This window comes from Podarcis melisellensis (assembly GCF_964234715.1).
Source record: "Podarcis melisellensis genome assembly, chromosome: 15".
Lineage (NCBI taxonomy): Eukaryota > Metazoa > Chordata > Lepidosauria > Squamata > Lacertidae > Podarcis > Podarcis melisellensis.
The window spans coordinates 20,643,564-20,659,871 of record NC_138532.1 but is presented as its reverse complement, the minus strand read 5'-3'; positions in this window follow the sequence as shown (position 1 = coordinate 20,659,871).

Genomic DNA, 16,308 nt, shown 5'->3' with positions numbered 1-16,308 from the left:
AGTGGGGTATAAACTGTATTATTACTACTACTACTACTACTACTACTACTACTACTACTATTGAATGGGACGTCCCTATTTTCATCAGACAAATTTTGGAGGGTATGAGATTAGAGAGATACCCTCGACGCAAGTATAGCAGTAACATAGGAAATAATTGGAAAAGGTGCATGACATCATGGGATCTTTATTCCCTTTATAATCTGGAAATCCTCATTAGGTTTTCCTTCTGCGTGGTACCTTTGAGTTGCTCTTTTGCCTTCCATCAATTTTACTTCACTCTATGCTCACCTGTCACTACGTTGGCCCTACTCTGAGACAGAGTGAGGCAGCTGCTTCAGGCAACAAATATTGAGGGGCAAAGGGTAGAGAGAGCTGTGTGTGGCCTGCCCTGCACACACACACACACACACACACACACACACACACACACAGGGCACTATTCTGCTGCCCTTAGGTGAAATGGAGGAAATTGTCCTGCTGCCAAAGTGAGATTCAATGACCAGCCTAGTATACTTTTGTACTTTGAATGTGGGGTAGAGGCACCATATTGTCCTTTGTTTCAGGCAGCCTCCCCTCTCTGCTCCCACCCCTTAATTTGACAGAAAGGGCTGGAGATGGGTCTCAGGAGTTTAGACAACAAGTTGATTGTTCTCCCCTTGCTTGCATCAAGCAGAGAAGGTGGGGTGCGTCCTGATGGTGTGACTCAAGTTCCTTTTGTGTGTTGCATGTGGCTTGCCTCTGAAGGGGGTGACCGTGGTCTTGTGCTAACCCAACCTGAAAATCCAGATGTGTTTTATTTTAAACTCAGCCCTTTCCTCCACAGCTTACGTTTTCCTTCCTCTTCTCTCATTAGTCTCAGCCATCTCAGTTTCCCCACCAGCCTTCCATGCTGTATAAACAATGATCCTTGTAGCTATGGTTAATAATCCACAAATAAAGCAAGACAGAGGAAGAGGAGGGGGCAGAGTATAACCTCTCTCACACAGTGGTTTATGAACTACACGAGTTTGTCTAATAATAATGAAAAATAGATGTGTCTCATACTTGCCCCTGAATGCCTCGCTTCTGAACTTGCTTGAAGTTATTCAGTATAATAAACCAGAATGTTGCACCAAATGGATTCTTGATCCAATCCAATAAGCTACTTCTATATTCTTGCTGCTACCAGAACAGTAGTTAGTCTATTGTTATTCAAGCACATACACAACACTCAAGTGTAGAGTTTTGGGCCAGCAGTTTAGAACACTGATAATAATAATTATTGATGTTGTTTTTAAAGTTTCTAGTCAAGGCTTCCTTAAGCCAGATGTTTTGAGACTACAGTTCCCATCATCCCTGACTACTGGTCCTGCCAGCTAGGGATCATGGGAGTTGTAGGCCAAAAACATCTGGTGGGCTGAGTTTGAGGAAGCCTGTTCTAGTCCCTAAGCATGAGAATACAGGCTTTATGTTGGTGGGTAAAGCCAGGGGAAATCCTGGAGGTCAGTCAGTAGGGGGAGAGGCTAAACAGGACGCCCAATGCTTTGGGAGAGGGGGTTATGCTATTTCACCTTAACTAATAGAAGTTATAACAAAAAAAATTCCTTCCAGTAGCACCTTAAAGACCAACTAAGTTAGTTCTTGGTATGAGCTTTGGTGTGCATGCACACTTCTTCAGAATGCACACGAAAGCTCATACCATGCACACGAAAGCTCATACCAAGAACTAACTTAGTTGGTCTTTAAGGTGCTACTGGAAGGATTTTGTTTTGTTTTGACTATGGCAGACCAACACGGCTACCTATCTGTAATAGAAGTTATGCATAATTAGTAATATCTATGCAGATTTGCGTAATATATGTGGACTATGGAATCAAGCTTTTTCCAACCCTTCAACCTGAAGCAGTATTTTGATTTCTTTATCTTCTTGCTGCCAAAATCTTGATATTCTTTCTGCTGAAATGATGGTGCCAAAGCTCTTGCAGAACCATATTCAGCAGTTCACTACCAGTGTGAATGCACCCACTATCAGGGAAGGGTTCGGATGCAGGTAGGTAACCTGTGGCCCTCCAGGTGTTGTTGGACTCCAGCTCTCATCAGCATGGTCAATGGTCAGAGATGGATGGGAATTGTAGTCAGGCCAGAGGGGGAAAGGCTCCCATTCCCTGGTTTAGAGGGGATACCTGTCACGAAGATAGGCAAGAATGTTACAGTATCTCACAAAGGTGACTAAAACCACACCCTCCAACACTGCTCTGATGAAAATAGGGACGTCAATAATAATAATAATAATAATAATAATAATAATAATAATAATTCTACTCCGCCCATCTGACTGGATTGCCCCAGTTACTCTGGACAACTTCCAATGTGTAAAAAATAATAATACAGTGGTACCTCAGGTTAAGTACTTAATTCGTTCTGGAGGTCCGTTCTTAACCTGAAACTGTTCTTAACCTGAAGCACCACTTTAGCTTATGGGGCCTCCTGCTGCTGCCGCCGCGCCGCCGGAGCACAATTTCTGTTCTCATCCTGAAGCAAAGTTCTTAACCTGAGGTAATATTTCTGGGTTAGCAGAGTCTGTAACCTGAAGCATATGTAACCTGAAGCGTATGTAACCTGAGGTACCACTGTAAAACATTTTAAAACTTCCCCATATAGGGCTGCCTTCAGATGTCTTCTAAAGGTTGCATAGTTACTTGTCTCCTTGGCTCAGGGGTCGGATAACACCACACCCTCCCAACATTTCTCTGATGAAAATAGGGACGTCCTAAGGAGAAGCGGGGCATTCTGGGATCAAATCAGAAACCGGGGTGGCTTCTGTAAATCTGGGACTGTCCCTGGAAAATAGGGACACTTTGGAGGGTCTGTAAAACAGTAACCAATAGTGTCAGATTTGGACACCCTGCTGGGGCTGTTGACATGTCTGGAATGTCTTTACCCTACGCCAAAGTGTTTGCACCTTGGCTAGAGAAGAATAAGGAGCAACTTAAGGACTCCAAGACTTAAGGACTCCAGTCACTGTGAAGCTGGTTTGAGAAACAACGCAAAAGGATACTCATGCATTTTGTTTTGCATTGTGTGTACATGGATTAAAAACTCAGGACTAGAAATGCAGTGAGTGCACACTGAACAGAAATGTGAACACAGCCTCAGTCCATGCCGCCTAAACTATTTAATGATGTTATCTGCACATCCAGAGTTTTGATCTTTTGTGTTATTACTTTCACACTCGTGCAACACTGGAATAGTTCGGTCTTTCTGCATAAAGAGCAAACATGAAAGAGGAAAGACTGGCAAGGGAGCATGATAATCCGGTCTCTAATTGAACCAGTGCAGATTTCAGCAGAGTTATCACAGACAGGGAACTACGCTTGCTGTCAGATCAGTGGTTTTTGAATAAAGGGGGATGTAAGGGAAGAGCAGAAAGCGTATAACAATAAAGCTGTCTTCAAAACGGTCCATGTGAGACTAAAGGTAGACACCTCCTGTTCACCTTTATCCTCCTCCAATTACAGTAAATGACCAAGCTTAGCAGGTGTTGGTTTCACAGTGCAGATGGACCTGGACGGAACGAAAAGTGTGATTTTAATATCAGGTTTTCATCCACATCTCTCAGAGACCTGTTAACCAGATGCTATTGAACCCCAGTGAGATGTCTCCTGTATCTACCATCCCATTATCCCCACATGATGCTTTCTTAATAGCCTTTGTGGAGAGCTGCTGGGGCAGGGATGAGGAGAGGAAACACAACAAAATGTGTATCTTCCCCTTAATTGAAATCAAAAACAGCTATGTAACCTCTTCTCCCCACTCCATTTGCTTTGAAACAGAGGGAGAGCACTCTTTGCTGCCTGTTAAGGGTCTGGAGCGGAGCGTTGCCTAAATGTTTATAAACACAGCAGTTTTGCTTCCACACAATCTTTCATTACAGCAACCCAACACTGAGGGCTGCACCAGCTACTATTTCAGTTCTGCTGCCGCTACCCCATATTGGTCAAAATGCTATTTGTGGGTGGAATTTGGGGGTGGGGCTTCCACTGAATCTGCCTCACCCCAGAGCTGCTTCTCCCCAGTCTCTCTGCTTGTGGAATTTTGCTGCAGCTTATTTTCTTATGTGTTTATGGGAAACGAGCCAGGGTAATAAAAATTCTGACCCAAACTTTCCCAGAGTTAAGACCTGCAAGGATCAAGGCCTGTCTCTTTGATTTAAATTTGTTAAGCCCTGCTAATAAATAGGCATTTTTCTCCCCAAAGAGTTCACCCTCAGATAGTTTGAGTTCACATTAGTTGCATGTATATATACATATCACATCAGACTGGTGTGAGTATTCTGTCAACCCATAGCACCACCCCAGGAAATTTATAACTTCTAATTTGGCACCGGACATAGCATGCTTTTAGCACTCATGGTTGAAGAGGAATTTGAAAATTCATAAGTTTTCCATAACTTGGAAAGACTGAGATACCAGGAGGAGCTGGGACTGAGTTTCTAGCATCTCAACAGACGGTTGTCGAGGGCTGATTTCACAAGCTTCATTTTTTTATACAGCTGCACAATGTGTGCATTTTGTAACAGAATAAGTACGTAGTGATCATGACAATATTTATTTAATATCTCTACAAAAGTTATGAGCCTTGACGCCTCAACATTTTAGCCAGGAGGTTCAAATCTGTGTTCTCAGGAAATTCTGAACATGACGCATGCAAGATATATGTAAATGATAGACATCACACTTGGCCACCAGGATAACATTTCACAGTGTGTTGGCTGGCCACGCGATCTGATTTTGACTTCACTTGGGGTCTGTACTTGGAGGAGTCCAAAGGAAGCTGACTCCTGTCCGGCAGAGCTCTGTGCCTCTCCAGGGAGCCCTGAGAGCGATTGCTCCAAATGTTAGCTTCCTGCTTCACTTCCAGTTAGGCCTGGAATATGCATGTTCAGATAGAACAACCAGATACAGGTGCAAAAAACCCCACCCCACAACAGAGGATGGTGAGGACCACCTTGTCACATTTAGGAGCTTCCCCAGGGACAGTTGACTAGCCCCTCTGAGAATCAGAATGCAAGGACTGATGGGACTTTCGTTTGACTTGGAACAGCAAGTCTTTTATGACACGTGTCGCATATTGAACCTGCACCTTATCTCCCACACCAGGGGTAGGCAACCTAAGGCCCGTGGGCTGGATGCGGCCCAGTCGCCTTCTCAATCTGGCCCACGGATGGTCTGGGAATTGATAGGTTTTTATGTGAGTAAAGGTAAAGGGACCCCTGACCATTAGGTCCAGTCGTGGCTGACTGTGGGGTTGCGGCACTCATCTCGCTTTATTGGCCGAGGGAGCCAGCGTACAGCTTCCGGGTCATGTGGCCAGCATGACTAAGCCGCTTCTGGCGAACCAGAGCAGCGCACGGAAATGCCGTTTATCTTCCCACCAGAGCGGTACCTATTTATCTACTTGCACTTTGACGTGCTTTCGAGCTGCTAGGTTGGCAGGAGCAGGGACCAAGCAACGGGAACTCACCCCATTGCGGGGATTCGAACTGCCAACCTTCTGACTGGCAAGTCCTAGGCTCTGTGGTTTAACCCACAGCGCCATCCGCATCCCATTTACTTGAGTAGAATGTGTCATTTTCTTTAAAATGCATCTCTGGGTTATTTGTGGGGCCTGCCTAGTGTTTTTACATGAGCAGAATGTGGGCTTTCATTCAAAATGCATCTCTAGGTTATTTGTGGGGCATAGGAATTCGTTCATTATTATTTTTTCAAAATACAGTCTGGCCTCCCACATGGTCTGAGGGACGGTGGACTGGCCCGTGGCTGAAAAGGTTTGCTGACCCCTGTCCCAGACCCTCCAGTCCTGCAGAAACCACCCACAGCCAGTTCCTTAAAATCACACACCTTTCTGATTTGCATCCTTGGCTGGGCTGGCCCTTATCCACAGACACCGGGTCTGGTCTGAACTTTTGATCTCCAGCTGTTTGAATGGGAATGAAACTGGCTGACCTTCTTCAGTCCCTAATCTGCTGTTTGTTTTGACAGCAAATTGCAGAGCTTAAACCAATGACACCAAGAAAATAAAATAAAAATGAGAAGTGTTAAAGGCAACAGAGAGAGTCCGAACGGAGGCCGCTCCCTCTTTTGCCTTGACAAGTGTTTCCAAGAAGGTGTTTGTGTTTGTAAAGGGTCCTGAAGATATGGAAAAGTTTATGCAATACTGTTATGGAAAAGTTTATGCATAGAATTCACTGTGTCATATACGGTCCCCAGTCACCAGATCCCCACCTCTCCAGCCACATCTGACTGATGCAAAACAACACACTGTGCAGTTGTGCAATCCTGTTGGTGCACCACCTGGATTCGTGCTTGGCTGTGCTGGTGTAACATCACAACTCACACACACTTTCCTGATGCAAGAGTCCATACAGAACTTGCCTTGCACAGAGACCACGAGAACCGCATTGCAGCCAAAAAATGTAAACAAACCAACATTTGAGCAACACAGAACTCTTGCTCAAGGAAAGATAATTTTAAAGGTTGGAAATCACTTTGAATCCTGGCCTGATAGACCTGTGTAGCTGTTCCACAGGGAGGCATTTGTGTAGTAAGTGTCAATATTTTCCTGCGCCCATTCATTCATACGTTCATTTTCCAGTCTTTGGCAAAGGGATCTAAAACTGCTGCATGGCCAGAAGAGCACTTTACATTAAAAAAATAATAATAAAAGATTGCAGCTGCTATACTTTTATTGCTTTTCAGCAGCTATTCCATATTGTTGTTATTTTGCAAGCGGTAAAAATTGCATGTCTTCCCGCACAGCCAGCCTACTTCAAAAACAAGCCATAATTTTTTGTGGCAAGTAAAGTGATGAAAAAGCACAGAACTGCAATTTTTTCAACACAACGTTGTAGAATCCCGCTAGACAAATCAGAATGCTCTATAAATAGCGGCCGTCAAATAACTCGCTGCACACTCTGTGCAAGCAAGGCAGTATAAACACACTAAATCTTTACATCACACTCAAAGCACATTCTTTCCCTCAAAGAGTTCTGGGAGCTGTAGTTGGTTGTTGGGAACTGTAGTTCTGAAAGGCATAAAATGGACCTGGGTCGCGCTGTGGGTTAAACCACAGAGCCTCGGACTTGCCAATCAGAAGGTCGGCAGTTCGATTCCCCGCGACGGGGTGAGCTCCTGTTACTCGGTCCCTGCTCCTGCCAACCTAGCAGTTTGAAAGCACGTCAAAGTGCAAGTAGATAATTAGGTACCACTCCGGCGGGAAGGTAAACGGCATTTCCGTGTTCTGCTCTGGTTCGCCAGAAGCAGCTTAGTCGTGCTGGCCACATGACCTGGAAGCTGTACTCCGGCTCCTTCGGCCAATAAAGCGAGATGAGCGCCGCAACCCCAGAGTTGGTCACGACTGGACCTAATGGTCAGGGGTCCCTTTACCTTTACCTTTAAGGCGTAAAATGTGGTGTCCGGAATGCTTAGTGGGCATTCAATTGTGTTTCAAATGTGTTTTGCACAGCCCAAATCACACAAATAAATGCTCAATAAGCTGGTCAGCTGGCAGCCAATTCTCTCTTAAGTTTCCGGTGGTAAAGATCCTATTTCCTCCTTGTTTGGGGGCAGAATCCACTTGCTGCTGGCCTGTATTCTGTTTTCCAGCTGCTGCACCAGTCAGTCTCCCTGCTTGTGAAAGGAACATTTTGGTGCCCGCAATCTTATCTCAGCCCAATGATGCCATTTTAAGCAACTAATCTCATTCGGAAGGGGAATTAATCATTTCTGATGATTCATCCAAACCCATTCCAATCTGAAAGGAGCAGGAAGGAAGGCAGAATTGATGGTGGTGGGTCAGAATATGTTATCTCTAGAAGGGCAGGGGACCGGGCTTCCAGAGAAAGGCAGGCTCCACTGAAACTGTGTCCCAGGGCAGGGCAGGGCAAGGGAAGGGGTGTGGGTGACTAAACTGACCTTTGCATGTTTAACATGAAGCCGCAGTTTCATTGTAAGGTGCACGTACACTTTGCATTTCTCCAGGAGCACCAGGCAGACGACCTTCCAAGGAGGTGCTTATCTGCTCTTATAGCTCAGGTATTTGGGTGCTGGCTTGGTAGGGGTGGGACAAAGCAAACCTATTGTTTAATGAGGCCCAACTCAGTGGACCTTTTGGACTGGCAAAGCCATCTCCTCCTGCATCTCCGGAACAGACAACATTGTAATAATGTTTACTTGATTCATTGTCTGCACTTTAACCGACTGATCTATCAAAATGTAGATAAAAGGGCACAATGTCAAAATTAACTTACAAGTTAATAAACAAAAACTACCACTCGTTTTTCAGAGAGGCCTCTAGGGTTTATTGTTTTCTGTTCTCATTCCCAATTGAAGGACCACTTTGAAACAAAAACAATCCCCCCCCTTTTAAACTTAGTTGTCTACTAAAGCTCTTTTTATGATTTGCTTTCTCAACTTAAAATGGTTTCCATCAATGAATTCGCCAAGGGTTTGAATGATTTATCAGCCACTTTAAATCTCACAATCAAGACAAGACTGGTCCTAAGCATATGTAGAGGGCCATCTCTTTACAACAGAGGACTAGTATGATGCTACAAGGTTTTTATTTCATACATGAACCCTGGGAAAGAGATGAATCAAGAAGCTGATTCTGGCAACTTCTAGGCTTCTATCACTGCCTCCATTTCCATGGCCAAGCCCTTTATCTCTCTCTCTCCTCCCCCCCCCCACTCCAGTTACTTTTTTTCCTTTTCCCCCTCTGTGCCCAAGACAAAAGAGCTGTACATCACTACAGAAACAAAAGACGAAGGAATCAGACTGTGGCTTAATTGTTGGGGGAAGTGAACAGAAGACAGAATGAAATATGGAAGTATAGCACAGTCCTCCCAGGGATTAAGGGACCTGGCAGTTGAGGGAACTTTTTGAGCAATTGCACTTTGAGGAAAGATTGCAGCGTTTGGGACTTTTTGATTTACAGGAAAGTCAAGTAAGAGGGACATGACAGAAGTGTATGCAATTATCCATAGCATGGAGAAGACATGGACAGAGAAAAGCTTTCCACCCTCTCTCTAGAGGGAGAACTAGAACACTAGAACGCCAGTGAAGCTGAATGTTGGGAAATTCAGGACAGATGAAAGAAAGTATTCGTGCAGCGCATTCTTAAAACTATAGAACTCGCTCCCAAAGGAGGCAATCACAGCCATCAACTCTAAAAGGTAAAGGGACCCCTGACCATTAGGTCCAGTTGTGACCGACTCTGGGGTTGCGGTGCTCATCTCGCTTTATTGGCCGAGGGAGCCAGCATGACTAAGCCGCTTCTGGTGAACCAGAGCAGTGCACGGAAACGCCGTTTACCTTCCCGCCGGAGCAGTACCTATTTATCTACTTGCACTTTGACGTGCTTTCAAACTGCTAGGTTGGCAGGAGCAACAGGAGCTCACTCCGTTGTGGGGATTCGAACCGCCGACCTTCTGATTGACAAGTGCTAGGCTCTGTGGTTTAACCCACAGCGCCACCCGCGTCCCTACTAGTGATAATGGCTGTGTGCTAATTCCACTGCCAGAGGCATTGTGCCTCTGAGTTCCAGTTACTGGGGATCCTAAGTGCTGCTTCCATGTCTATCTTGCAGGCTTCATACAGGTATCTGTCTGGCCACTGTGAGAACAGGCTGCTGGACCAGATAGGCTAACGTCAAGATCACTTGGCTTCAAACACCAGCAGTGGGAGCACACTGGAGTCAGAACAAATAGTAATGTGTTTGCAGCCATATTCATCTAGCTGGGAAAGCTTCCCGTAAGAACTTAAAAAGACCCTGATGGGTCAGGCCAATAGCCCAGGCATAGGCAAACTCCGGCCCTCCAGATGTTTTGGACTACAATTCCCATCATCCCTGATCACTGTTAGCTAGGGGTGATGGGAATTGTAGTCCCAAATATCTGGAGGGCCGGAGTTTGCCTATGCCTGCAAAAGCCTATCTAGTCCAGCATCCTCTTCTCACACTGGCCAACCAGATGCCTGTGACAAACCCCCAAGCAGGACCTGAGCACAAGAGTCCTCTTCCCTTCCTGTGAATTGCAGCAACCGCTGTTCGGAAGCATTGCTGCCTTCAACTGTGGAGGCAGAGCACAGCCATCAACAGTCTCTGTGAATTTGTCCAGTCCTCTTTTAAAGCCATCTAGGATGGTAGCCACCAGGGATGTGGATGGTGCTGTAGGTTAAACCACAGAGCCTATCACTTGCTGATCAGAAGGTCAGTGGTTCGAATCCCCGCGACGGGGTGAGCTCCCCTTGCCCAGTCCCTACTCCTGCCAACCTAGCAGCTCGAAAGCACGTCAAAGTGCAAGTAGATAAATAGGTACCACTCCTGTGGGAAGGTAAATGGCGTTTCCGTGCACTGCTCTGATTCTCCAGAAGCAGCTTAGTCATGCTGGCCACATGACCCAGAAGCTGTACACCGGCTCCCTCGGCCAATAAAGCGAGATGAGCATCACAACCCCAGAGTCGGCCACGGCTGGACCTAACGGTCAGGGGTCCCCTTTACCTTTAGGATGGTAGCCATCCCTAAGGGAGATGGGCAACGACAAGGAAAGACGGTCCGCAAGAGATCACGCTGGGCACATTTAGCAGCCACTGGCTGTGACGGGGAGAGAAGTGGCGGGTGTTTATGGAAGGGGCAGAGATTCAGCAGGCTAGTGGGAGAGCCTCTCTGTGGTTCTTTTCTTGAGCTCAAGGGCTGCCTCCTTTCCCGGCCGATGTTGTGATAGTCAGCGTGTGATACCCCTGAGAGGTTTGAATGGACCACTCTGGGCCCAGTGCAAACAGGCCAGTCCTGCCCACGCCTGCTTTGAAGGGCTCGCTAAAGAGGCAGGCTCCGAGGGGCTCCTTCTGGACAGTGGGAGCCTTGTCTAAGCCTCTCAGCGCACGCAAGAGGCTCCCGCTGCCGCCGCCTGGTTTCTGCCCCCCCCCCCACTCTGCCTTACGGGACAGATAACGGCTTTCCCACAGCCGCCACACTAGGCATGACCCGACAGCTGCACAGGCTGGCTAAGGAGTTTGGGGAGGGCCGAGGCTGCCACTTTTGTGCTATGCCTCATTTCACACTGGAAGGACAGGAAGGCGCAAGGCAAACTTTCTCTCCCCTTCCACCCCGCAGAGCTATTGTGCCCACCCGTTTCCAATCTGGAATCTGTGTGTCAGGGGAAGAGAGAGGGAAAGACAAGAGGACCCTTGTCAAGGTGGCATTTTTGCTCTCAAGCTTCTCTGCCCCAGGATCAGAAGCCGCAACGAAGGGCAAAGCCTTGACGTTCGCAGAGCTATTTATTTGCTTGTTCATTTATTTGTTGCCTTTATCTATTGCCCGTGTTGCTGAGTCCTCTGGGCAGTCATAACCATGCCCATGTTTTCTGTACATTTTGCAACTGAAGCAAGTGAAAGTAGAGTTAAATATCAGCTTCTTCTTCTTTATAGCAAGTCCCTTTCTGAGCTTATGAATCCCAGGAGCCACAATAAGCCTGAACAAGTGTCACAGAGGTCCCACAGAGGTATACTGCACAGCTGGAAAAGAAGCATAAAAGAAAAATACTCACATACAAACAGGTGTATAGCAATATAATGAGTTTTGCATTGCATATCCAGCTAGCAGGTCTTTTCAGTGCAAAATTTAATTGAGTGGGTATTGTTTTTTAAGTAGGATAAAGGTTTGTGTGTGTGTGTTTTCCAAGTTTTTTTATTGATTTTTCCAAAATTTATAAACAAACTATGCTAAGGTAATTTAAATAGAAATACTTGCAAATACCAGATAGGCTTAGGATTTAAATATGTGCTGTTACAGAATAATATGTTTAAAGTTAAAATGAAAAGAAATAAAGATGTGAAGTGATTAAGTTAATTTTATGAGAAATTTGTTTTGGAAAACTGTTACAATGGTATACATTGAAACTCAGTCAGGGGGATTCGAGGAAGTCACTTAACAATGTTACTAAGATTGGATTATGTACAGTTAGGATTTATGTTTGTTGGCTTTTTTGTGTGTTTTTTTCACATTGTGTAGCTTTTCACGTTGTTCTGGGCAATGTGAGGTTACAAGCTAAGCCCTGAAGCTGAAACTCAAGTGATTCTGGATTGATGTATCCCTTGAGTGGTATTGTGCTACATAAGCAATCTCTGGCTTTTCCAAACCTGGGACCCACCTTTAATGCAAACATGCATTTGGGCAACCATTTTCACCATATATTTGTGTGGTGGTGGGTATTGCTGCTTCAACCCACCTCGGATCAGACTGCAACCTTGCGGAAGATCAGTGTGCCACATAAAGGTTGCCCTCACAAACAGCAATACCTGAAGGTGTCAGACTTAACCAATGGTCTTTGTTTACCCAAGGAAGGAATCTCTGGATAATTTAGCTGTAGCCTTTTAGATTACTATCTAACTCTCCCAGGCCTTGATATTTGCACTGAATTCACAAAGTCTATTCACCTGAGTGTTTTGAGTAATGTCACTGTTTCCAAGGATCACTTACTGTGTGTCGGAGGGAGGGGGGAGGTACGCTAAGAGTTCCTAATTATTCGGGGGCCCTGTTTCTTGTATTCATCCCCTGAACAGAAATAATGAAGGGGTTTGTTTGTACATTTTGGGATTGTGGTGAATAGTCCAATAAAGATGTTGACCCTGCCATGTAGCAGCTGCTGTGAAGAATGTGAATTCCACACTAGGGATTATTAGGAGAGGGGTCGAAAATGGAATGGCCAGTATTGTAATGCAATTATAGAAATCAATGGTGAGGCCACCCTTCAGATACTGAGCCTAGTTCTGGTCATCAAGGCCGCATCTCAAGAGAGATGTTATACTGCTGAGAGAAGATGCAGAAAAGGGCAAGCAAAATAACCACTGGGCTGGAAAATACACACACACACCTTTCTCCCTCTCTCATAATAATAATAGAACCCATGGGGATACGGGTGGCGCTGTGGTCTAAACCAATGAGCCTCTTGGGCTTGCTGATCGGAAGGTGGGCGGTTCGAATCCCAGCGATGGGGTGAGCTCCCATTGCTCTGTCCCAGCTCCTGCCAACCTAGTTCAAAAGCACACCAGTGCAAGTAGATAAATAGGTACCACTGTGGCAGGAAGGTAAACAGTATTTCCGTGTGCTCTGGTTTCTGTCACGGTGCTCTGCTGCACCAGAAGTGGTTTAGTTGTGCTGGCCACATGACCCGGAAAGCTGTCTGTGGACAAGGCCTGAAAGCGAGATGAGCGGCACAACCCCTTTCCAGAGGATGGTATAGGCCTGAATACCATGGACTAAGACCTAGGAAACTAGGGTTAAAATCCCTGCTCATCCATACAGAGTTGTTGTGAGGATAACACCTGGAGCTCCTTGGAGGAAATGGTGGGAATATAAAGTGAAATAAATAAATAGCAATGATATCCAGTTGGCTTTAGTAAGGAGCAGGATTCTGTACTGGCAAGAGACACCTTGGGTCTTATCCAGACAGGCTCCTGTAATTTATTAATCCTCTGCGATGAGCTGGGGTGAAAAGTGTGGCAGCCCCCAATTGCATAATGCTTTGCTGCCCTACATGCCTGTTCTTGCCTGCTTTCCCCTCCGCTGCTTTGCCTCTTCGTTAGTGTAAACAAATTGGAAGCTGAAGCCAGTTAAATGGGTGTTTATGTCAGCTTAGGCGACTGTGTAAACAGGCCAGCGTGAGATAACAGCTTAGTAATATTTATGGGTTAAAGTGTTTTCTCGCTGAAGGAGAAGGTCCCCTTGCCTTGGTGCAAGGAAGGTCCTTTAAAAAAAACAACCCCACTCTGATTTTGAGACTGAAATGGAGAAGGAAGACATCAGGGACACTCAGCACACACACAAAAATACTCTGTGTGCATTTGTAACGCCAAGCTGTCTCAGCTAAATGGGAATTAGAAAGCAATGGCAGAGCTTAAGCAATGGAACAAATTGAATGTTCCGAAACCCTGCCCTGCAGTTCCTCCGGGGTTAGAGTTACAAGGGCTTTTTTTATGATGCTAGAGAAGAAACTTGAGGGCATCTCATAGGCATTGCCTGGTGCACCAGCAGGATGGCTGCGGCAAGAGGGCCGGTTGCTGCAGGAGTTCCAGATCAGGCGAAGCTTTTGAGAGAGCTAAAGTTGCACCAGGCTAAAAACTGTCAACCAGGTAGCCTGGCCTTTGCCTTGAATTTCTCTTCTACCATTAACCATGGTCAGGTGAGACTTGGGGAAGGTCTGTAGTCTCCATCTTGAGCATGGCACCACCAGAGGGAAATGGCCTGGCCTCTCCATCACACTCCATGAGCACTGATCCCATTGGTCATTAAAAGAGCTTGGGCCAGTCACCACCTCTCTGCCTAACCTACCTCACAGAGTTGTGAGGATTTTAAGAGGAGGGGAAATAACCTTGTAGGCCACTTTGAGCTCCCTGGAGCGAGCAATCAATCAATATCAATCAATCAATCAATCAATTTGTGGCCTTAAAAACAACCGGCTCCAAATATTGGTGTCCACCTCCCTCTTTTCCTGCCAACCTCAAGCCCTGCGTTCTTAAAGGTGTACAGAAGCAATCATATGCACAGGGGCTCTTTCTAAACCTTCTTACGAACATGTGGAGGTTAGGGTTGCATGATCCAGCTAAGTCTCCACTCCACACATTTATATAAAGGTGTCTGAAAGGGTTTTAGGAGCCTTTTGGCAAGTCGCTATGCCTTTATCTTCTTTTGCAGACAAAGCGTGGGGGCTGAGGCTAATACTAGGCTTTTCTGGGCAATCTGTTTGTTCATCCTGATTTGCTTGCAGAAAGCTTACAGTGAGGTTAGACTATGTCCGGTTTTTTACTGAGCATTTGCTCGGATCTGTTTACGCTGCATTTGGATGACAATGAACTTTCATTCCTGCAACCATCTCCATTTACCTGCAGGGTATTTACACATCTTCCTGTTAATCAGAGATTTTAAGGGTACTCAGGGGTACGCAGCACCGGGCATCTCTTTCTGTTGTTGTTAAAAAGTGGGACACTAACTGTAACAACTTGTGGTGAGTACAGCATCTATTTTTCGGGGGGGGGGAGCATTGTTGTTCACTATTTATTTTATCTCACACTTTTCAATGCATTTCCACTTCACTTTCAAAACTGCAAAAGACCTTTTCTGGAAAACAGGCGATGTGTGTGTGTGTTAGGTGTACTGGAAACTAGTTTTTCCTCTGTACAGAATTGTGTGTGCTTGTCTTCAACATGCTGCTTTCAATTCAGAGTGAGTCTAGATTCTGCAGCCCTCAAGGGTGGTTTGATCCGCACTTGAACTCCCACCCCCACCACCGTTTTTTGTTGGAAGACATTTGTCTCGAAAACCCTCCCTTTGATTGGGTTACCCATGCCTTTTCCTCCCTGCACATGCGCCAGTGAATAAGGAAGTGGTAATTGCTTTCTTGATATATGGCTCCCCTCTCCAGAAAATCATTAGGCAGGTGAGGCTACAGCCCACCCCCCACCATTGCTGGAACCGCCACCATCCTTTTACAAATGGTTAATGCAAAATCAATTTGACTTGAGCTTTATATTTTTGCAATGAAACTAGCTTGTGAAAAAGTGCTGTTGGGGGCATTAAAACAAAATGGAAGCAGGTCCAGAATGTGTGTGGACTCGGTAGGAAAAAACAAGATGCCGGCGTGCCTTGAATGTCATGCACATGCCGCCTGAGTGCAACACCTGGATTCTAAAGGACAGATACAAACGGTGGGGGAAGGGAATTGCAATATCTGCAAGGCAGGCTGGACAGTCAACTAGGGCAAAGGGTCAGGCAGGTCTCTCGTGCGATCCAGAGTTCCCTGCAGCAATCTGGCAGTTTGCCGGGTGATAGGTCACACCGGCCAGCCCTTCAAGAGACAATGCATGTGCTTTGGTAAATGAAAATCTTTAATAAAAATTATTTAAAATAATAATTTTAAAAATCTTTGGATTTCTGCACTTGCACAGCTCCTCTGGAATGTAAATCTGAAAGCTCTGTTGCAGAACGAAGCTCTTACCAAGGCAACAGCCACACAAACCCTTTTCCAAAGTGGTTAATGGACTGACTGCAGGGTAGGGAACCTCAGAACCAGCGACCACATGTTTAAGAGTTACCCTGCTCTGAACCCTCTTTTGACTGCGTTGGCCTTCAGTTACGAGAATGCCTCTCGCTGACTTGGATGATGGAGAGATGTGGGGGTGGGGGTGGGCAGCAGCTGCAGGCACAGAAACCTCTGGCTCTCGCCTGGCTGAAATGCAGCCAAGTGCACAGAGGCTGGGAGTCACTCCCATCCAT